General features: G+C 38.2%; 1 protein-coding gene and 1 non-coding gene across 2 annotated transcripts in view; both read left to right on the top strand.

The window, feature by feature from the left end:
- ZSWIM5 (zinc finger SWIM-type containing 5) overlaps positions 1 to 22,573 on the top strand; it is a 138,229-nt gene that overhangs the window by 51,268 nt on the left and 64,388 nt on the right. The gene's annotated exons all lie outside the window — the stretch shown is intronic.
- On the top strand, positions 20,351 to 20,412 carry LOC142869807 (U7 small nuclear RNA). The gene has a single exon (XR_012918362.1). It is a non-coding gene; the product is annotated as a U7 small nuclear RNA (small nuclear RNA).

Here is a 22,573-nt window from a genome sequence, read left to right as displayed (position 1 = left end):
CTATTATGTTTCATATTACAATAGCCATTCCAGCTTTATTTTGATTAGTGCTTATGTGTGTGTGTGTGTGTGTGTGTGTGTGTTCCATTCTTTTACTTTTAATCTATATCGTTATATTTGAAGTGAATTTTTTGTAGTCAGCTGGTTCTTGGTAAATCTTATTGAGCATATCGATAGTCCTTGTTTTAAGAGGCAGTCTACCTGGTTAGGTTCAGATCCCAAGTTTCAATGTGGCTGCTAGAGGCTATAATTGCAATGTCAGTTCTGTTTTTTAAGCCAGTGTGTGTGTGTCACTCAGTGCCAAACTTGGGACTTGAGTATCAGTCTCTTAGTTCAGTTCTCAGAGTCATTGGTATGCTGAATGGGATCGGGTTCACATGTTTTTTAGCTTAGGCTGAGTCCAGGAGTTCATAAATGAGTTTATAGGGTTCCTCTCCTAAGTTCTTTCATCTTTGCAATTTCCCTAGTACTTCTGGTACCCTGGAGCTTCCTTTTTCTGTTCTCCCACCAGAAACTTAGGAAACTAGTTACCCCTTTCTGGGCTGTATACTTCCATATCTAGGTCCAAGCAGCAGGAAAATAGAAAGGGAAAAAGACAGTGGGAATTGGCCTTGCCCTCTTAGAACCACAGCTTTACTAAACAGAGGAATGTCTTCCTCTTTCAGAGTTTTGACTTCTGATGACTCCTATTGCCACTGGTGTTGCTGCTTTTGCCTTCACTGCCATCACTGTAGGATTGCTTGGGGGTTGAGATATAGGAGAATGGAGAAAAGAAAGTGGAAAAAAATGAGGGATTTTCACACTGTCTCTGAGCATTAGGAGCTCCTTTTCCCACTCCTTGAGAGGCTTTTCCTGGAGCTCTCTCTGTATGCACTCCAGTACTCACTGCTGGCTTTTTTTTTTTTTTTTGAGACAGAGTCTTGCTTTGTTGCCCAGGCTAGAGTGAGTGCCGTGGTGTCAGCCTAGCTCACAGCAACCTCAAACTCCTGGGCTTAAGCCATCCTTCTGCCTCAGCCTCCCGAGTAGCTGGGACTACAGGCATGCGCCACCATGCCCGGCTAATTTTTTCTATATATATTAGTTGGCCAATTAATTTCTTTCTATTTATAGTAGAAACGGGGTCTCACTCTTGCTCAGGCTGGTTTCGAACTCCTGACCTCGAGCAATCCGCCCGCCTCGGCCTCCCAAAGAGCTAGGATTACAGGCGTGAGCCACCACGCCCGGCCAACTGCTGGCTTTTTTCATGTGTTGAATTCAGGCTGGGTATACTAGAGGGTTAAACAAAGGATACACTCACTGCTAGTTCAGTGGTACTTCAAATTCTGGTCTCTTTTCCCAATCTGTCTGCTACTGATGACTTTTCAGCTTCCTTAAATACTGCTACATGTAATAGTATTGCTTATTTTATTTACAGTATACACAGAATGGAATTTAAATCTTATTTATAATATACATAAAATAATATTCAATACCAATATTACTTCTAACAGTAAAACTTATTCTGTGATTCAAGGTAAAGATTAGCATGCAATTCTTTTTTCTTTAGGTTATATCCTATTAATACTAAGGATAAACAAGAGTTCATTTTTAAAAGCCACTTGTTATGTTAAATATTTGATAGGTATTTGTTTGTTTCAAGTTTTCGGGTTCTTTTTCTTTTTAACTTAATTTAATTTTGAATATGTAAAACATTTATATGGTTTAAAAGTGAAAAAATTTTAAAACTATACTCATACATTTAAATCACATCTCTTTCCCTCCCACACCATTCCTCCCAGCCCAACACTAACATACTTCTAGGTAACCATTTTTATTCATTTCTGGTTTATTTGTCCAATGTTTGTTTGTTTGTTTTTTAACTCTCTTATACATAGGGTAGCATGTAAGTATAATGGCATTATAAACATTATTATATTCCTTGTGTGTGTGTGTTTTAACTTACCTATAATATTTGATAAAAGCTGCAGGTCACTCCATGTCCGTACATAATTATAGTCTTCATTTTTTCTTTTTATGGTTACATTGTACTTTGTTCTGTGGCTTTATAAAAATAGTTGATCTTACCAATCTCCTATAGTTTTTTGCCCTGTGCTGCATAATAAACTGCTTCAAAAGTTAATGGCTTAAAACAACAAAGGTTGTTATTTCTTAGGATTCTGTGAGTTGACTGGGTGGTTGCACTGCTAGTTTCACCTGAGATCACTCATGCAGTTGAATTCAGTTAGACTAGAGGATGTGCTGGCCTAGAAAGTTCAAGGTGGCCTTACTAATGCGTCTTATAATTGGTGATGGTTGAGTGTGGGGTGCCATGATTCTCCTGCATATAGCTTGTCATCTTTCAGTAGGCTTTACTGGCATCCTTACATGACTGTGGCAGAGAATGTCCCAAGAGAACACAGGTAGGAGCTATAATACCTCTTAAGCTGTAATGTCTCTAAGGTCAGCTCTAGACTGGCCCAACTGCTGCATTTAGTGGTTAAAGCAAATCACAAGGATTTCCCAGATCCAAAGAGGAAGGGAATAGAGACTGTCTTCACGGAAGGTGTGGCACAGTCAGATTGAAAAGAAGCATGGGAGGAATTTGGGGGAAATGTATCATACTTATTGATGGACATTAGGGATGTCTCTATTCTTTTGTTATTACAAATAATGCTACAAATTCATAACCTTATACAGTTGTCCTGGGTATATGGGAGAGGCGGGGGAGATTGGTTCCATCATCCCTGCTTTTACCAAAATCCACATGTGCTCAAGTCCTGCAGTTGGCCCTGGAGAACCCATTTATATGAAAGGTTGGCCCTACATATACATGGGTTTTGCAACCTAAGATTACTGTATTTTCTTCTTTTCTTTTGTCTTGTGAATACTGTATTTTTGATCTATATTTTGTTGAAAAAACTCCTCATATAAGTGGGCCCACATTGTTCAACCTATATTGTTCAAGGGTCAACTGTACATGTGTCATATTTGCAGGAGTATATGTTCAGGAAGTTTCCTAGGAATGAGATTAGTAAGAAAGTAAACCCCAATATTGGAGGAACTGCTTCTGATTCTTTCCATTCTTACCACCCCAATTCAAGCCAGCATGATCTCTCACCTGAATTAGTAAATATTTACAGTAGCCATGTAATTGGCCTCCCTGTTTCTGCCTTTGCCTTCTTGACACAGCAGCCACAGCAGCCAGAATGACCATGTTCTGCTTAAAACCCTGCAAAGGCTCATTTCACTCAGAGTAAGAGTCAAATTCCATACAGTGGTTTACAAGGCTCTGCCTAATGTGTCACCCCTCCCTCCATTACCTATTTGTCCTCTCTTACTGCTGTCATACTAGCTCATTATGCTCTAATCACAATGGCCTCCTTTCTATTCCTTGATCATGCCAAGCATGTTCCTGTCTTTGGATCTTTATATTGTCTGTTCCCTCAGCTTGGGAACTTTTTGACTTAGATATGCATATGGGAACTTCCCTCCTCTCCTTCAGATCTTCGGTTTTGTTATTTTGTTTTCACTCTTGTGCTATTGTTTTATAAGAGCCATGAGCTTTAATTTTCGAGTGTTTTTACACTAGTGCGTATCTGTTGTGTTGTTCCATGTATAGTGCACTATTGAGCATTTCCTGTAGGGCAGGTCTAGTAATAACAAACTCCCTTAGTGTTTGCATGTCTGGAAAAGTCTTTATTTCCCATCATTTTGAAACTTTGTTTTGCAGGATACAAAATTCTTGCCTGCCAGTTGTTCTGTTTAAGAATATTAAAAATGCAGCCCCCAATCTGGCTTGTAAGGTCTTCTCTAAGAAGTCTGCTGTTAGCTTGATAGGCTTTCCTTTGTAGGTTAGTTGTTGCTTTTGTCTTGCAGCTTGTAGAATTTTCTCCTTCATTTTGGCTTTGGCCAGGTTGATGACTTGGAGATGTTTTTGTCTTGGAGATGTTCTATTTGCTCTGAATCTTCCCGGTGTTCAATGACCACCTTGGATCTGAATATATGAATCTCTGGCAATACTGGGGAAGTTTTCCTCAATAATTCCCTGGAATACGTTTTCCATGCTTTTTGCTTCTTCTTCTCCCTCCGTGATACCTATAATTCGTATATTGGCTTGCTTTATATAATCACATATTTCTCTGTGAAAGAGTGTTCATTCTTCTTTACTGCATCTTTGACTAACTGAGTTAATTAGAAAGCCCTATCGTAAAGCTCTGAAACTCTTTTTTCTGCTTGGTCTAGTCTGTTTTTGAAGCTTTCTGCTGTATTTTGAAGTTCCCTAAATGAGTCTGTCATTTCTTTAAATTTTGTTACATCCTTTCTTATGTTGTCTACCTCTGTAGCACCTTTTTCATTTTTTTTCATTCATGTCCTAAAATATTTTTTTAGTTTCTTTATGTTGCCTTTCAACATTCTCTTCAATTCCATTCATCTTATTTTCCATCCATATTCTGAATTCCGTTTCTGACATTTTGACAATTTCCTTTTGGTTGAGGTCTGTTGTGATATAGGTCTATTGTGATCTTTTGGGAGTGTCGAACTGGCTTGTTTTTTCATGTTACCAGAGGGGCTTTTTTTTTTTTTTTTTTTTTTTTTTTTGCTGGTTTCTTCTCATCTGAAACTTCTTCTCTCAGTTCAGGGCAGATAGATTTGCAGCGCTCCTGTTCTTTGCTGGGAACTCTCCTCTTTAGTGAACAAAGGGAAAGGTCTCTAGATGTCACTTTTGTGTCCTATTTTGGAAGATTGATCCAGTAGGAAAGGGGCAGATGCACTGCAATCTTGTAATGTAGCTGTTCTGCATTGTCCCATTCCCCTGTGGTTGTCACAGTCCAAGCTGGTGCTGGGGGATCCTCTTGTGGAGTGGTGGGTTGGTCCCTAGGCCACTGTTGGAAGCTCAGGCAGGCTGGGTGAATCCCTCTCCATGGAGGCTGGTGTTGCAGGAGATTGCTCTGCCTGGGTCTCCTTGCAGTGGTGGCAGTGGCTGCCTGGTGATACCATCTAGACGGTGGCCACAGGTGTCAGGGCTGTGGGCATTCACTCCATCCAGGTCTAGGTGTAATGGTAGTGTGCAGCAGGGGTGACTTGTGGCTAGTGGGTCCATGGGGGAAAGCTGGACCTCAGGCTCTATAGGTGTGGCCCACCAGCCAGGTGTATAGGGCCAGGGATATGGCTCACCACTGGTGTGCAGGTCTGGGGGGGTGTGGACCTTGCCACAGGTCACTGGGTGGGGGTCTTGTTTGGTGATCGGTGCGCAGGCACAGAGGCATTGCCCACAGGGCATGTGGGACCTGGAGGCATGGTCTGCTGGCCTGCTGCAGAATGTTGGGTTCTGCGGAAGTGTGGCCCACCTGTTGATGCACAGGGCTAGGGCATGGCCAGTCAAACAATGTGTGCAGGTCTGTGGAGGTGTGGCCTGCCGGCTGGCATGCAAATTCATGTGGACGTAGACTTATGCTTGGTGTGTGGGTTTACAGGGGTGTGGCCCTTTGTAGGGATGTGCGCAGGATGGGGAGGCCTGTTCTGGTCGACACCCAGGGCATGGGGTGGGCTGCTGGATGGTTCAACCTGTCTCCTCACACAGGTCCTGCTGGGGCTGCCACTGTAGGACATCTTAAGTGGCATGTGCCTGTCTCCTCACACAGGTCCTGCTGGGGCTGCCACTGTAGGACATCTTAAGTGGTATGTGTGCCTGCCCTGCTTGATTTCCCTGGTTGAAGGGAGTGCCTGGCTCCCAGTCATGGGTGTACAAGTTTCTGTTCTTCCTGCTCCCTCCCCAGCCCAACACGGGGAGATATGGAGGAAGCTGTAGTACATTGTAGAATGGGTGCTCTGGACTGGAGAGCTCAGAGTGGCGACAGCCACAGCAACCCTGGAACAGAGGCCAACAGGTCCTACTGAGCCTCTGCTTTTTGATGCAACTTTACTATGCAGTCTCCAAGCAGTTCCCTGATCAGTATGGAGGACAGTGGTCATGGTGAGGGGCCCCTCACAGCTTGAGTTGCTGTGTTTGCAGGGAGAGTGGGCGGCCCTGGGGTTCTCTCCTTTATCTCTTTCCCATGTGCAGGCATCTTCCCCAGGTACCTTCTTATCTTGGCGAGTGGATCTCCCTGTCCCTATTTCCTTACTCTGAATATCTCCCGTTGCTTTTCTGATGATTTACAATGCTCTCAACCAAGAGGGCCCCTCTGTAGGTAGGCATCTACTTATAACTTTCGATCCCCTTCTTGAGAGCAGCACATGCACCCTGCTTCTAGTCTGCTGTCTTGGTCTCTCCAGGGTCTCTGTTTTTACCACAGGTTTTCAGTCCTGACTTTAGAAAGTACATTCAGTAGCTAGAAACTACCTTGTTAATTGCCCATGAGTTCAGAAGCATCACAATTTATTTTCCCTGGAACACACCTATCATATCATCATTTTGTTGCCTGCTTCCCAGAAGAGAATCCCAACTCTGTCTTTCAGCCTCACAATGTTGCTGGGTGCCTGAATTAGCATATATAAGGCCCTTAATACGGTACCTATGATGGACAGGGGTTGCTTAACAACACTGCAGGGGGTGTTTGGGCTGGGGGGGGATGCCAGAGGGATCACAACCTCCGGGCAGAACCTGCTGCTAATTCGTCTCTTTTTGTTTTTTGAGACCGAATCTTGCTTTATTGCCCAAGCTAAAGTGAGTGCCATGGTGTCAGCCTAGCTCACAGCAACCTCAAACTCCTGGGCTCAAGCAATCCTCCTGCCTCAGCCTCCCGAGTAGCTGGCACAGGCATGTGCCACCATGCCTGGCTAATTTTTTCTATATATATTAGTTGGCCAATTAATTTCTTTCTATTTATAGTAGAGACGAGGTCTCGCTCTGGCTCCGGCTGGTTTGGAACTCCTGACCTCGAGCAATCCACCCGCCTTGGCCTCCCAGAGTGCTAGGATTACAGGCGTGAGCCACTGCGCCCGGTCCGCTAATTTGTCTTGAACTGAACTGTTTTTATTTTCTCTATGAAATGTTGAAACTATAAATTATATTTTATGTATTATAAATTTGATGTATTATTTAATATATGAAATAAATTATGGATTTAAGATTAATGAAGATTGCTAGAAGGAAGTGTTAGTTTTTATGATCCTTTGTGAACTGCAGTGTTTCAAGGTTTTCTAAATAAGTTATGTATATTATTTTTAAATGTTTCTATTAATGTTTAGTAAGAAAGTCCTACTAAGACTTTACACATTGAGAAGTCCTTCCAAGTTAGACAGTTATACAACCAAAAATTCCTGAAAAATGTGTACCATTAGGAAGTAGATGAATTGAAGGAGTAGGGCAATGAGAATTAATTTTTCTGATAATAGAAGATTAAAAGTCAAAGAAAAAAGTGGTGTATAGTCTTTTCTTTGCATTTTTCTTACCAGGATTATTATTAGTAAGTTAACTAATCTTAATTCTTAGTATACACGTGTCTGAAGATAAAAGACAGTTTTTTAAAAATAATCAAGACATGTCAGAGTATAATTGGAGACTATAAATCACATAGTTTAAGCTGTTAAGGCATCCCATAAGCATAGATAGTGAAATCTAAGATTTGACAAATAATATCCATCAATTCTTCCTGTAAAACTGAATCCTTAGAAAATATGAGTGACATGATCTAATTTTTGTGTGAAAAAAACCCACATAACATTAAATTTACCACCTTAGCCATTTTAAAGTTCATTAGTGTTAAGTGTATTCACTTTGTAATTCAGCATTTCTCTAGAACTTTTTCATCTTGTGAAACTGAAACTCTATATTCATTAAACACTGATTTCCCCTTTGTCTTCCCCTATCTCTTAGGAACCCCTTTTCTACTTTGTTTCTGTGACTTTGACTACCTCAGATACTTGATATGAATGGAATCATACAATATTTGTCCTTTCATGACTGGCTTATTTCACATAGCGTAATGTCTCCGAGGCTCATCCATGTTGTAGCATGTGACAGGAGTTTCTTCTTTTTTAAGCCTGTATAATATTCCATAGTTTATATATACCACATTTTTTTTATCAATTCATCCATCAGTGTACATTTGGGTTGCATCTACCTCTTGGCTATTGTGAATAATGATGCAATGAACATGGGATCGTTTTAAGATCTTACTTTGAATTCTTTTAGATACATACCCAGAAATGGGATTGGTGGATCTTATGGTAATTCTATTTGTATTTTTTTTTTTTCAGCACATAACTTCTGCAGAATATTTGTATTTTTTTTGAGGAACCGCTATACTATTTCCATAATGGCCGTAGCATTTTATATTCCCACTAACAGTGCACAAGGGTTACATTTTTTCTGCATCTTTACTAACACTTATATTTTCTGTTCTTTTGATAGTGGTGGTTCTGCCTCTGTTCTTTTGATAGCGGTGGTTCTGCTGAGTGTAAGGTGATTATCTCATTGTGATTTTGATTTGTACTTATGATAGTAGTGTTGAGCATCTTTTCAGATGTTTGTTGGCCATTTGTATTAATATATCTTCTTTGGAAAATTGGCTATTCAAGTCCTTTACCCATTTTTAAATTGGGTAATTTGTTATTTCATTGTTGAGTTGTAATATTTTCTGGATGTTAAATCCATATCAGATATATATTATTGGCAAATATTTTTTTCTACTCTTTAGGTTACAGACTTGATCTAATTTAATTTACATTGTAAGATCAGCCTGGCTATTGAATAAAATATGGATCAGTGTAGATAACAGCAAGAGTGGGAGTGGGCAAAACAGTTAAGAGGCTCTTGCAGTAGTCTAAGCAATAGATGATCAGGGCTTGGCAGTAGAGAAAAGTGAAAGGAATAAAATAATATTTTGGAAGTAAAATCAATATTATGTGATTATAGATTGTATGTGAAGGATCAGAGAAAAGGAAAAGTCAAAGGGTAACTCCTAGATTTCTGGGTTGAGTACTTTGGTGAAAGGTGATGCCATATACTGAGATGGAGAAGATTAGAAGGAGCAGCAGATTTAGAGGCAAGCTATACCAGGAGTAGGGGTAGGGGAGAGCAGCTGGTTGAGATCGGAAGTGCAGGTATGTTAGGTATAATTTGCCTGTGTGGCATCTAAATGTTGACATCAGGTAGGCACTTGAATATAAGATTTTCAAATGTAGAAGTGTCCTGATATATAGATATAAATAACTATTTTGGGATAGTCAATATGCAACCTGACACACACAATTCATAGCACAATTGAATAAAACACATCAACACACTTGTATAGAACAAGACTTCCACTGTTGAGATTTAATCTTGGTTTTATTTTGGTTTAATAATAATTATAACTTTTCTTCTCATTTGTAGTAATGAGAAGCTAAGAGAAAGTACTATTCTTTGTGGCTCTTCTACTACTGGCTGTCACTAAAGGCTATTTCTATTTTGCTATCCTAGCTCATGTTTTGCTTGCCTCCCAACATCTTTCTTTTTTCTAATCTAAACCAAAAAGAAAGGAAATTATTCTCTTACATATGCACTGTTTTCCTAGGATTACCCTCTGCTGCTTTTTCCACTCTGGATGGAAAATCTCTCTTGAATTCTTCTGTGCCGCTTCCTGTCCTTTGAAGCCCTGGAACTGTTATAAAAGCTAATTGGCATCAGACACAAAAGATTATTCATTAACTTTTCTCTAAGACCCACAGCTCTTTCCAAGCCTGAGTCTAATATTTTTAAAGGACCCATCTTTTTCTTTTCTTCTGAATAGACATTTTAGAATACATTTGAACGGACCATGGACAATTTTTAAACAATTGCTTTATATGCCACATTTAATTTAAAAGTTATTTTTCCAGAGAAACAACACTATAAGTGGTGGTTCAATTTTCTCAACTAACTCCAAAATCTTTTTAATTTATGTCACAGTGCTATTTCATTGGTAATTAATGATAGCTACACCCTTGTTTTTAGGACACAGGGACACATTTCCCATGAGTTATTTTAGTATTGCATAGAGACAAGGATTGTACCTTCAATACCCAATAATTTGTTTAGCTTTCTACACTAGTAGCATAGAATCATATACTGTATGAGCTAGAAGGAATTTCAGAAACAAAATAGTACAAACTGCTTATTTTAGGAGGGAGAAAACTGAGAGCCAAGGAAGCTAAATGATTTCTCTTTTAGTGGCATCTTCTTACCTCACATCAGTGACAATTGCATTTCTTTCCCTCCCTCCCTCCCTCCCTCCCTCCCTCCTTCCCTCCCTCCCTCCTTTTCCTTCCTTTTTTCCTTCCTTCCTTCCTCCTGTCCTGTTGTATTTATGAGGGATATTGGTCTTTAGTTTTCTTTCTTAGTTCCACCTTTGGAAATTGAAACAAACAAAAAAATCAATGAAACAAAAAGTTGGATTTTTAAAAACATCAACAAAATTGAACCACCTTTAGCCAGACTAAGAAAAAGAGAGAAGGCCCAAATAAATAACAGCATTCAATAAAATTCAACATGCCTTCAAGACAAAAACTCTCAAAAAACTAGATAAAGAAGGAACATGATAAAATCCACATAGGACAGACCCACAGCTAATATAAAACTGAATGGGGAAAAACTGAAAGCCTTTCCTCAAAGATCTAGAACAAGACAAAGATGCCCACTTTTCAATATAGTACTGGAAATTCTAGCTAGAGCAATCGGACAAGAGAAAGAAATAAAGAGAATCCAAATTGTAAAGGAAGTAGTCAAATTATCCTTGCTTGCAGATGATATGATCTTACATTTAGAGAAACCAAAAGACTCTGCAAAAAAAAACTATTAGAAATGATAAACAAATTCAGTAAAGTTATAGGATACAAAACCAACATACCAAAATAGTAGCATTTCTATATGCCAGCAGGAAACAATCTGAAAAGAAACTAATAAAGTAATTCCATTTACAATAGCTACAACTAAAATAAAATACCTAGGAATAAACTTAACTAAAGAAGTGAAAGCTCTCCATAATAAAAATTATAAAACGTTGATGAAGTAAATTAAAGAGGACATACAAAAAATGGAAAGATATTACATGTTCATGGATTGGAAGAATCAATATTGTTAAAATGTCTGTACTACCCAAAGCAATCTACAGATTCAATGCAATGCCCATCAAAATACCAATGACCTTTTTCATAGAAATGGAAAAAATAATCCTATAGTTTGTATGGAACCACAAAAGACCCAGAGTAGTCAAAATCATCCTGAACAAAAATAACAAAATTGGAGGAATCACATTACCTGACTTCAAATATTATTACTACAGAGCTGTAGTAACCAAAACAGCATTGTAATGGCACAAAAACAGACACATAGACCAAGGGAACAGAATAGAGAACCCAGAAATAGATAAATTGTTTCAATTTCATTTATTTCTACTCTGATCCTTATTATTTCTTTTTTTTTCCTCCTAATTTTGGATTTGGTTTGCTCTTTTTTTCTAGTTCTATCAGATCCATCATTAGGTTGTTTATTTGAAGCTTTTCTACTTTTTTGATGTAGGCATTTATTGCTATAAACTTTCCTCTTATTACTGCTTTTACTTTATCCCATAAGTTTTGATATGCTGTATTTTCATTTTCATTTGTTTTGAGAAATTTAAAATTTTAAAATTTAAAATTTCCTTCTTAAATCTCCTCATTGACCCACTGGTCATTCAGAAACATATAGTTTAATTTCCATGTGTTTGTATATTTTCCAATGTTTTTCTTCTTATTGATTTCGATCGTGGTTTTATTCCATCGTGGTCAGAGAAAATACTTGGTATTATTTCAGTTTTTTTATATTTTTAAGACTTATTTTGTGACCTAACATATAGTCTATCCTTGAGAATTATCCATGAGCTGAGCAGAACATTATTCTGCAGCTGATGGATGAAGCGTTCTGTAAATATCTATTAGATTCATTTGGTCTGCAGTATAGATTAAATTTGATGTTTCTTTGTTGATTTTTTTGCTTACTGCCTTTTTTCTTCTTGGTTCCTTATGTTATTCTTTCCTTTCTGTTTAGAGAACTTCCTTTATCTGCACTTTTAGCATAGGCAACAGATTCCTTTTGTTTTACTTCATCTGAGAATGTCTTGATTTTCCTTTCATTTCTGAAGGATGTTTTTATTGAATATAGAATTCTGAGTTTATACTTGTTTTCTTTCAACACTTAAAAAATGTGTTACTTTTTGTATTACTCTCTGTGGTTTCTCATGAGAAATCTGTTGTTATATTAATTATTTTTCTCCTATAGGTAAGGTGTTATTTTTCTTGCTGCTTTTAAGGTTTGGGGGTTTGTCTTTTGGTTTTGGGGGGGCTTTGCTCTTTAGTTTTTCAGATGTTTGACTATGGTGTATGTTGATGTGAATTTCTTTGGGTATAATCCTTTTTGGGGTTCACTCAGCTTCTTAAATTTATAGGTTTATATCTTTTGCTAAAAGATATTTTATTTAGGAAATTTTTCAGACATTATTTCAAGTACTTTTTCAACCCTGCCCTCTTTTTTCTCCTTCTAGGACTCCAATGCCATTGAATCTTTTGATATAGTCTGACAGGTCCCTGACACTATGGTGTTATTTTTATTTGTTTTGTCTATTTTAGTCTATTTTCCCTCTTATTTTCAGATTGGGTAATAATTTCAATTATTCTGTCTTCAGGTTCACTAATTTTTTTCTCTGTCCCATTCTTTCTGCAGTTGAATCCATTCATTGAGTTTTAAATTTCAGTTATTGTATTTTTCTGTTCTAAAATTTCCACTTCATTCTTCTTTACATCTTCTTTTTCTTTGCTGAGAGTTTCAGTTTTTTCATTTATTTTAAATGCATTTGTAACTGCTTATTGAAGCATTTTTATAATTACTCCTTCAAATTCTTTGCCAAATAATTCTAACATTCTGTCATTTTAGTGTATAGTATCTACAAATTGTCTTTTTAAATTTAAGTTGAGATTGTCCTGGTTCTTGGTATGATGATTGATTTTCAGTTGAAACCTGGACATTTGGGGTATTATGTTATAAGACCCTGGATTTTATTTCAACTTCTGTTTTATCTGGTTTCTTCTGACACTGTTGTGGCAGAGGTAGGAAGGGAGCTGGCTCATTATTGCCAAGTACAGGTACAAGTCCTGGTTCCCCATTCAGCCTCCTCCATTCTGGCTTAGAGGATTAGAAAACCTTCATTACTGTTCCCTGCATGGCCTCTACTGATACCAGGGGTGGAGGGGTGATGGCTGCGTTACCATGGGTGCTGAAAGTCCTGACTGTCGGCTAGGCTTCACCTGACACCAATGTAGCAGGGAGAAGAGGGCACAGGGAAGAAAGCACCTTGTTACAGTCTGATGGATGTAGAAGACACCTCACTCAGTCTTTGCTGGCATTTCTGAGGGTATGGTTACAGTGTTCTTTGTGCTGTTTTTCTGCAGTAGAGTGGTTATTGTCTAAAAGTGTTTTGTCTTACTAGGCTGCTCTTTTCTTGATCCTTTGGATAGAGAGAGCAGGCTTTGGGGGAGCCTTTTTGTCTGTATTTGTTGGCATTTCCAGGTTGCTGACTTCTTTACTTCCCAGTATGAGATACATGAGTCAAAAAGAAACCCCAGGAAACTCCCTATTCTGTCATTCCTTGGGTCCTGACATTCCTAGCCATTCTGCCTTCTACTGGCCATCTTTCAGAGTCTTCTTACGTTCATTTTATATATAATGTCCATAGGTGTTTTTTTATATATATATATACTTCATGGGAAGAATAGGAGAGTATTCATCTACTCCATCTTCCCAGGAGCAGAAGTTACTAGTGGCTGTCATATTTGTTTTAACTATTATCACTTATCATTTAGCACTTACTATATATGCCAAGTCCTAGTCTAAGTATTTTGCATGTATTTGTTTATTTAATCCTCACAATAATGATGTGAACTACAGATTATTATCACCATTTTACATATGAAGAAGCTGAGGTAGTCAAAAGTCAAGCAGCTTTCTCAAGACACACAGCTGATAAGTGACAGAGTCACCATTTGTTTTTTGGACCCAGGTCTGATTCCAGAGCCTGTTTTCATTAATACTTGGTAGTAATACTAGATGTCTGCCTCATACACTGATATTCTTCAAAACTATTAGATACAGGTAATAAATAAGACAGAATGTAATTAATTGTGTGCTACAGATAAGTGCTAAACAAGTTAGCAAAGAGAGAAATCAGTATAATTTGAGATCATCATGGAAGATACCTTGGAGTTAATGAGATTTGAACTGGTGAGGAGGGATGAATAGAATTTGGATAGACAGGGAAAGACAAGGATTATTTTAGTGTAATCAAAGACAAAAAGATAAGGGGCAGCAGAAGGGTGCAAATAAGATGACCATTCCTTCTTAACTGGAGCAGAAGATTCATATAAGGGGTAGAATAAAATAAGCTTAGGCCAGAAGTCTTGAAAGTTAGATGGCATAGCTTTGATCTGGTAACCAGTAGGTGCCATTGCAGATATTAAGTGCTTAATGAATTCTAAGTGCTAGAGATACAAAAATAAGTAGGAGACACTCTAGTGTGATCACATCAAGTCACCTACATGACTAACTAAAGTTCAATGTGATTAGAGACATAAAAAAAAAAACACCCTATTTGAGCATAGATTAGGGAGCACTTAATTGTAGACTTCCAAAAATCAAATTTACAATATTCTGAGTCACTATAGACAGTAAAACATGTATAGAGTGAAAATACTTTTCTGTAGCTTTAGAAAATTGGTGAGAATAGAGTATGAGCTTTGGAGTTAAATCTGAATATTTAAAAGGTATATAGGTAGACACTTAAACTTTTGCATTTTACTTATTGTTTTTGAGAGTAAAAAATAATCATCTTATACTACAATTTATTTCTTTATGGTTGTTCTGGCAGTACTTGTGGGGTTAGTTGTACTTTAAAAGCTTTAAGTATAAATAAATCTTCAAATGTGAGTATCATGATAGAGATATTGATTTAAAGCTGATGGTTGTAGATTTAACAACAAAATTTGAAGAGGGAGATTTAATGCTACAAATGCAGACAAAGAAGGCTAGTAGGCTAAGTATTTGAATAAGTATCTTACTAGTGTTTTGTTGTTGTTGTTGTTTGTTGTTGTTGTTGTTTGCCAAGCAGCAAATAACAGTATAAGTTACAAATTGATAGCAACTGGGAGCCTACTATAGAGTACTTCATACTGTCTCATTCACATAAAAATGTTTTTTGTTTTTTTTGTTTTGAGACAGAGTCTCACTTTGTTGCCCAGGCTAGAGTGAATGCCGTGGCGTCGCCTAGCTCACAGCAACTTCAAACTCCTGGCCTCAAGCAATCCGCCTCCCTCAGCCTCCTAAGTAGCTGGGACTACAGGCATGTGCCACCATGCCTGGCTAATTTTTTCTATATATGTATTAGCTGGCCAATTAATTTCTTTCTATTTTTACTAGAGACGGGATCTCGCTCTTGCTCAGGCTGGTTTTGAACTCCTGACCTCAAGCAATCCGCCCACCTCGGCCTCCCAGAGTGCTAGGATGACAGGCATGAGCCACCGCACCAGGTCACATAAAAATGTTTGATATAAACTAAGCTCTCAGTTCCATAGTTTGTGAAGGCATGAATTATTTTGTTATTGTGTGGGGAGACTATACAGCTGAATAAGCTGATGAACTGAACTATCCCTTAAAATACATTTTTAGTGATTTTAGCTGGTATTGTTACCTGGACATTTTGAAATACTTGCTTTTCTAAGTATTGTTGCCTCAAAGTCCATTGCACACATCTTCCTATCTCTTATAATTGAAAGGATGCTCCCTCAACCAGTAGTTGAACATTTATTCCCCCCTCTACCTTCTGCTGGCACTCCTATGAAAGCCACTGTATGACCTATTCTTAGATATAGCCCCCAAAGAATTTGAAGCTGAATGATTCCTACCTACTTTTTCATACAGGTTGATTTTGATTGACCTGCCATTCTCTTTTATAAAAGCTGCTGAATATTTTCTGCCATCTTTGCTGAATTTAAACAAGGCCACTTAAGTTACAGCAACCAATCATCATATACCCAAACAACCCAACCCTATTGGTTTACAACTAATGTAGGAGATGATTGAGAGTGAGATACCTAAGTTACTTTTATGAAGTGAATTTAACTTGGCAACCATGGAAACAGGGAGAGTTTTATAGAATTTGATCCCTCTATTCTATTCTGAACTATCTGCTAATGATCCTCTCTCTAGCAATTAGAAGAGTTTAACAGCCAGTGATTGGATACAAACACTCTTGTTACATTTTCCACTTCAATCATTGCCCTACTTTCATCCTAATACCCCATTCTTTTGTCCCATGCTACCTCTGATTGAGGTCTTAGTCATGAGGATTACTTATCAAGCTTATAAAAATCTAGTATTTTTTTTCCTGTTTTTTGAGCTTCCTTTGGACTTGTGCGAATAAAACAGGCTCCCTTCCATGTAAATTCCTGCTACGGATCTCCAACAACTGCATAATAAAATGAGTTGAAGTTCCTCAGTGATTCAAATTTTTTTGATTAAATGTGTTATTTTTGTCTTATTTAATTGTAAACAGTCTACGCTAAACAGAATTCCTCAAAATAAAGTTCTTTTGTGTTTTATACATGTTCTCCCTCTCTTATCCATGGGATATGTGGACAGAGGCGAAGAGCAAAAGTAACATAATATCCTGAATTTCTAACCCATCCCTTGAAAATCTTTGTGTTGCCAAGCAGTACATCCTTGCTGACCACACTGAATAGTATTATCCTTTAAAAAAAAATTATCCTAGACAGTCAAATTTGGACGATAGTAAAAAAAAATTTTTTTTTTAATTTCCCAAGGTATTGTATGTCATTTTCAGGGGTTAGACTATTTGTCTGTTGGTTTTTCTACCATACCTTAGTGTCTTCAGTTGTACTCCAGCCTCATAGGAGATGTTTCTTCTGCTGTTTAGCATTACTGATAAGAAGCTGTGTAAATAGAGCTGAAAGTGATTTTCTTTTTATTTTTGTTTTCATTAGAGTCTGCTGTCTATATTTCCAGCTTCAGACTCTGTATCTGTATTATTAATGAAGCATTTGCTAATAGGGAGGAAAAAAAGAGATTACTTTTGAGGTATTTCTCAGGGTAAAAAAACTAATACCATACTGATAGCTCAAGTGCTAGGTGCTACTTAAAGTCTTTTATACTCTTTGGAGAGAAAAATCTAAGGAATTAAAACCTGTTCCTTATTTCCAATTTTATAAGTCATGGAAGCAATAAAACTCATTGCTAGCCGGGCGCGGTGGCTCACGCCTGCCTGTAATCCTAGCACTCTGGGAGGCCGAGGCGGGCAGATCGTTCAAGGTCAGGAGTTCGAAACCAGCCTGAGCAAGAGTGAGAACCGGTCTCTACTAAAAATAGAAAGAAATTAATTGGCCAACTAAAAATATACAGAAAAAATTAGCCAGGCATGGTGGCACATGCCTGTAGTCCCAGCTACTTGGGAGGCTGAGGCAAAAGGATTGCTTGAGGCCAGGAGTTTGAGGTTGCTGTGAGCTAGGCTGATGCCACGGCACTCTAGCCCAGGCAACAGAGTGAGACTCTGTCTCAAAAAAATTAAAATTAAAATTAAAAAAATTTAAAAACTCATTGCTGTAGTATACAGAACTTCATTGAACAGAATGATACAGGATTGATGGATATATTTGGCTATAAAAAGAGAAGACATGGAGTAAAAACATTCTGTGTTCAAGACTTGACAGGCTGTCAGTTGAAAAACAGAGCAGAATTATGCATTATTGTTTTATCAATTATTTTTTAAAAAGAGTATTGAAATCTCCAACTAAAATTGCTAACTTACCTACATCATTTTTCACGTCTGTCAGATTTTACTTCATGTATTTTGGAGCTCCTTTATTAAGTGTACACATTTATGAATGTGCCTTCCTGTTATATTTATCCTTTTTATCATTCTAAAATGTCTTTATTTATCTCTAATAATACCCCTTGTCTTACAGTATATTTTGTTTTATATTAAGATAACCACTCCAGCTTCTTTATAATTACTCTGAGACTAGGAAAACTAATTACTGTCCTTATAATGCTTTTGGTACATAATTTTTTGCCCCATGAATGTTCTTCTCTCCAACCTTCCGTGCAGAAGGATAATTATTTAGGTTGATTTCTTCCATGCAGCTGGCATTATTACATGGTCCCCTGACCTTTGAGTCTGGACTTGCTCACTACCGCTTCCAGAATGACCCTACAGAAGCAAGTCTTCGATTGTTTGAGTCTTTTCTTCTGTGCCTGGGGAGTACAGATGATGCCAATCAAGGGAAACTCAGTTTCTCACCCATGTTGCTTGCCCAAGTGGGGCTTTAGCCCTTCTAGTTGCAAGGCCAGTGCACCATTTTGCCAGTTTGACACTGGGCTGAGTTTGGGCTGATGCAGCTGCAGCCCCTACCTGGCTGGGGAAGGGTAGAGAAAACAGACTTTCTAGTATGCATCTGGGACAGTCCTGCATCTGGCTGCTGTTGGACTGAGTCTCAAGCGAACTGCACTCCCAGTGGTTTCCTGGTAGTGCATCCTGCCTGAGAAGGGCCCCACTCATTCTGGTGACAGGCCCGAGGTGCCAGTATGGAAGTTTAAAGATGGGCAGCACCTGACCCTTGGGCTGGGTTCGGGCTGACATACCTGCAGTCCAACCCAGCTGAGGAGGGATAGGAGAGCTCAAGCTCTTCTAAGTACTCCTAGGATATTTCCTACCACCCTGCTGTAGGGTGAATGGCACTCCCCACAGCATCTTTCCTATGCTTTTTCCCTGAAAGGGGCTCCACCTCTCTGGTTACAGGCCCAAGGCACCAGTTTGGAAATTTAAAGATGGGCAGTACCCTGTCCTTGGGCTGGGTTTGGGTTGACACAGCTGCAGCCCCACCTAGCTGAGAAGGGACAGGGAGCCCACACACTCCTAGACATATCTAGGAGAATTCCCACTCCCAACAGTTTCTTGCCCATGCTGCTTGACTGAAAAGGGTCCTGCCCTCTTTGATAGCAAGCCCATAGCCAGTGCCATTTTAAGAGTTTAACATAGGGTTGCATCCCACGCGCAAGCCAAGTTCAGTATGACATGGGTGTAGCCATCATCTGGCCAGGAAGAGATAGGGAAGACCAAGCTCTCCTAAACACACTTAGGATAATACCACCCTGTTACAGGCAACTGTGGGACTGGGGACTAGCTTGCCCAATCCACTGAAGCTTCCAATAACTCTGGCTTGGACCACATGGGTCCTAGTGGGTACCTCCCCCACCAATACTGCTAGCTCCTACATTACACCAGTTGCTCAGAGACCTGAGAACAGAACCTGCCCACATACTCAGCCCTCTGCTCCAACTACTAGCTTCTGAGGAAGCCACCCAAAGGCCCCAAAATTGACCCCTCAGGACATACTAACATTCCTGCCAGCATAAGCTGCTCTGGGGCCTAAAATCAGGCATACTGAGCCCACTGCTTCCATAATTGGGGCCCAAAGACTGGTTTGGCATTCAAGTCCCCAGCAAAACTTCTCACACAGCCTAAACTAATAACTGTTTCCTAAGCCACCAAGGAAATCACAGATACCACTGACCTTGTGTGCTGCCTAAGAAATACAAAGATCACACTACTGCAGGCACCCCCAAAATCAAAGCCACAGTGTCCTACTCAACCAACAACATATATAAGTCTTCAGGAAAAATTTTCTCCTTCAAAAACAATTTCAAAAAATGGAACAAGCAATTGCTACATCAGATGTGCAGGTATCAGTGGAAGGGTACAGGAAATATGAAAAAGCAAGGAAATATGACACCACCAAAGGACCACAAAAATTGTCTAGCAATGGATTCCAGTCAAAAAGAATTGCTTGTAATGCCAGATAAAAAATTCCAAATATTGATTCTAAAGAAGCTCAACAAGATGAAAGAGAAATCTGAAAACCATTACAAAGAAATCAGAAAATCAATTGGGATATGAGTGAGAAATTTACCAAGGAGATTCTTTAAAAAAATAATTCTGGAGCTGAAAATTCATTGAAGGAAATACAAAACACATTTGAAAGCTTCAAAAACAGACTACAATATGCAGAAGAAAGAAAATCAGAACTTGAAGACAGGTGTTTTGAAATTTAGTCAGGCAAAAATAAGGAAAAATAATAATAAAAAGAAAGAGCAAAGCCTTCAAGATGTATGGGACTACATAAAGTGACTGAATTTACGAACTATCGGTATTCTCGATGGGGGAGATCAAAAAGTTTCCTTAAATAGGTTTTGAAATTTATTTAAGGAAATAATCAACAAAAAATTCCCAGGACTAGCAAGAGAGTTAGACATTCAGATACAGAAGACACAATGATCCCCAGGCAAATACATTGCAAAAAGGATTTCACCAAGTTTTACAGCTGTTTTAGAATTTGTCTAGCAGGTTTTCCAGTCCTCACCAGAAGACCTCCAATAAAAAAAAAAAAAAGGACTTCACCACAGCATATTATAATTAGAATGATAAAAGTTGAAGTAAAAGAGAGAATTTTAAAATTAGCAAGAGAAAAGCATCTAGTCACCTATAAAGGAAACCCCACTGGGCTAACACCAGACCTCTCAGCAGTAATCTTACAGGCCAGAAGAGAATGCCATGGTATTTTCAAAATGCTGCAAGAGAGAGAGTAAAAAAAAAAAAAAAACTCTGCTACCCAAGAATTTTATATCCAGCTAGAATAAGCTTCATAAATGAAGAAAAATAGTCTTTCCCAGACAAGCAAACACTGAGAGAATTGATCAGCACTAGACTGGCCCTAGAGAAAATGCTCCAAGGAGCCTTAAACATGGAAAAGAAAGGTCAATAGTCACAGTTATGACAACACACGAAAATGTAAACCCACAGGTCTTATAAAACAATCACACAAAGAAGGAAGAGAAAGGAATTAAATGGCAACATAACAGAAGTTCAACAAACCACAAAGACAAAATGAGAGAGAAAAGAAAAGGAACAAAGAATTTATAAAACAACTAGAAATCTACTATCAATATGACAAAAACAAAGTTTCACATACCAATATTAACATTAAGTGTAAATGGATTAAATTCTTCACTTAAAAGATATGGCAGAATGGATTAAAAAAAACCATGATCCAACTATTATGCTGCTTACAAGAAACTCACCTTATGCACAAAGATGCATAATGACTGAAAGTAAAGGGTTGGGAAAAGATATTTAATGCAAATAGAAACCAAAAGCAAACAGAAGTAGCTATGCTTAGATAAAACAGACTTTAAATCAAAAACAATAAAAAAGACAAAGAAGCTCATTCATCATACAATGATAAAGGGGATATATATATCATCATATAATGATAAAGGGGATCGATTCTGTAAGAAGATATAATGATCCTAAATATATATGCACCAAACATCAGAGCACCCAGATTCACAAACAAATATTACCAGACCTAAAAGAAGGAGATAAACAGCAACAAAATAATAGCAGGAGAATTCATTGCCCCACTCACAGCGCTAGACAGATCGAGACAGAAAATCAACAAAGGAACATTCAGTGTAAATTGAACTTTAGAACAAATCAATTTAATAGACATTTCCAGAATATTCCAACCACAACTACAGGATATACATTCTTTTCATTAACACATGGAACATTCTCCAAAACAGACCACATGTTAGGCCACAAAATAAGTCAATAAATTTTTAAAAATTGAAATCATATCAGGTATCTTCTCAGACCACAATGGAATAAAGCTAGAAATCAATATGAAGAGGAACTTCATAAACTATACAAACATATGAAAATTAAACAACATGCTCCTGAAAAATCACTGAGTCAGTGAAGAAATACGGACAGAAATTTAAAAATTTTTGAACAAATGAAAATGAAAACACAACACACCAAAACCTGTGGGATACATAAAAAGCAGTGCTGAGGGCCAGGCGCAGTGGCTCACGCCTGTACTCCTAGCTCTCTGGGAGGCCGAGGCGGGAGGATTGCTCGAGGTCAGGAGTTTGAAACCAGCCTGAGCAAGAGCGAGACCCCGTCTCTACTATAAATGGAAATAAATTAATTGGCCAACTAAAAATATATACAAAAAATTAGCCGGGCATGGTGGCACATGCCTGTAGTCCCAGCTACTTGGGATGCTGAGGCAGGAGGATCGCTTGAGCCCAGGAGTTTGAGGTTGCTGTGAGCGAGGCTGACGCCATGGCACTCACTCCAGCCTGGGCAACAAATCGAGACTCTGTCTCAAAAAAAAAAAAAAAAAAAAAAAAAAAAGCAGTGCTGAGAGGGAAGTTTATAGCATTAAATGCCTACATCAAAAAAGTAGAAAGATCACAAAATTAACAACCTAACATCATACCTGAAGGAACTAGAAAAACAAGAACAAATCAAACCCAGGGCTAGCAGAAGAAAAGAAATTAGAAAGATCAGAGCGGAACCATATGAAATAGAGACCAAAACAAAACAAAACAAACAACAGATCAACAAAAGGAAATGTTAGTTATTTAAAAATATTAACAAAATTAATAAACCACTTGTTTAGACTAACCAAGAAAAGAGGAAAGAAGATCCAAATAAACACAGAAAGGAAAAGAGAGACAAACAATTGA

The sequence above is a fragment of the Microcebus murinus genome, chromosome 2, assembly GCF_040939455.1.
Source record: "Microcebus murinus isolate Inina chromosome 2, M.murinus_Inina_mat1.0, whole genome shotgun sequence".
Taxonomy (NCBI): domain Eukaryota; kingdom Metazoa; phylum Chordata; class Mammalia; order Primates; family Cheirogaleidae; genus Microcebus; species Microcebus murinus.
This window is presented reverse-complemented; position numbering and strand designations above follow the sequence as displayed.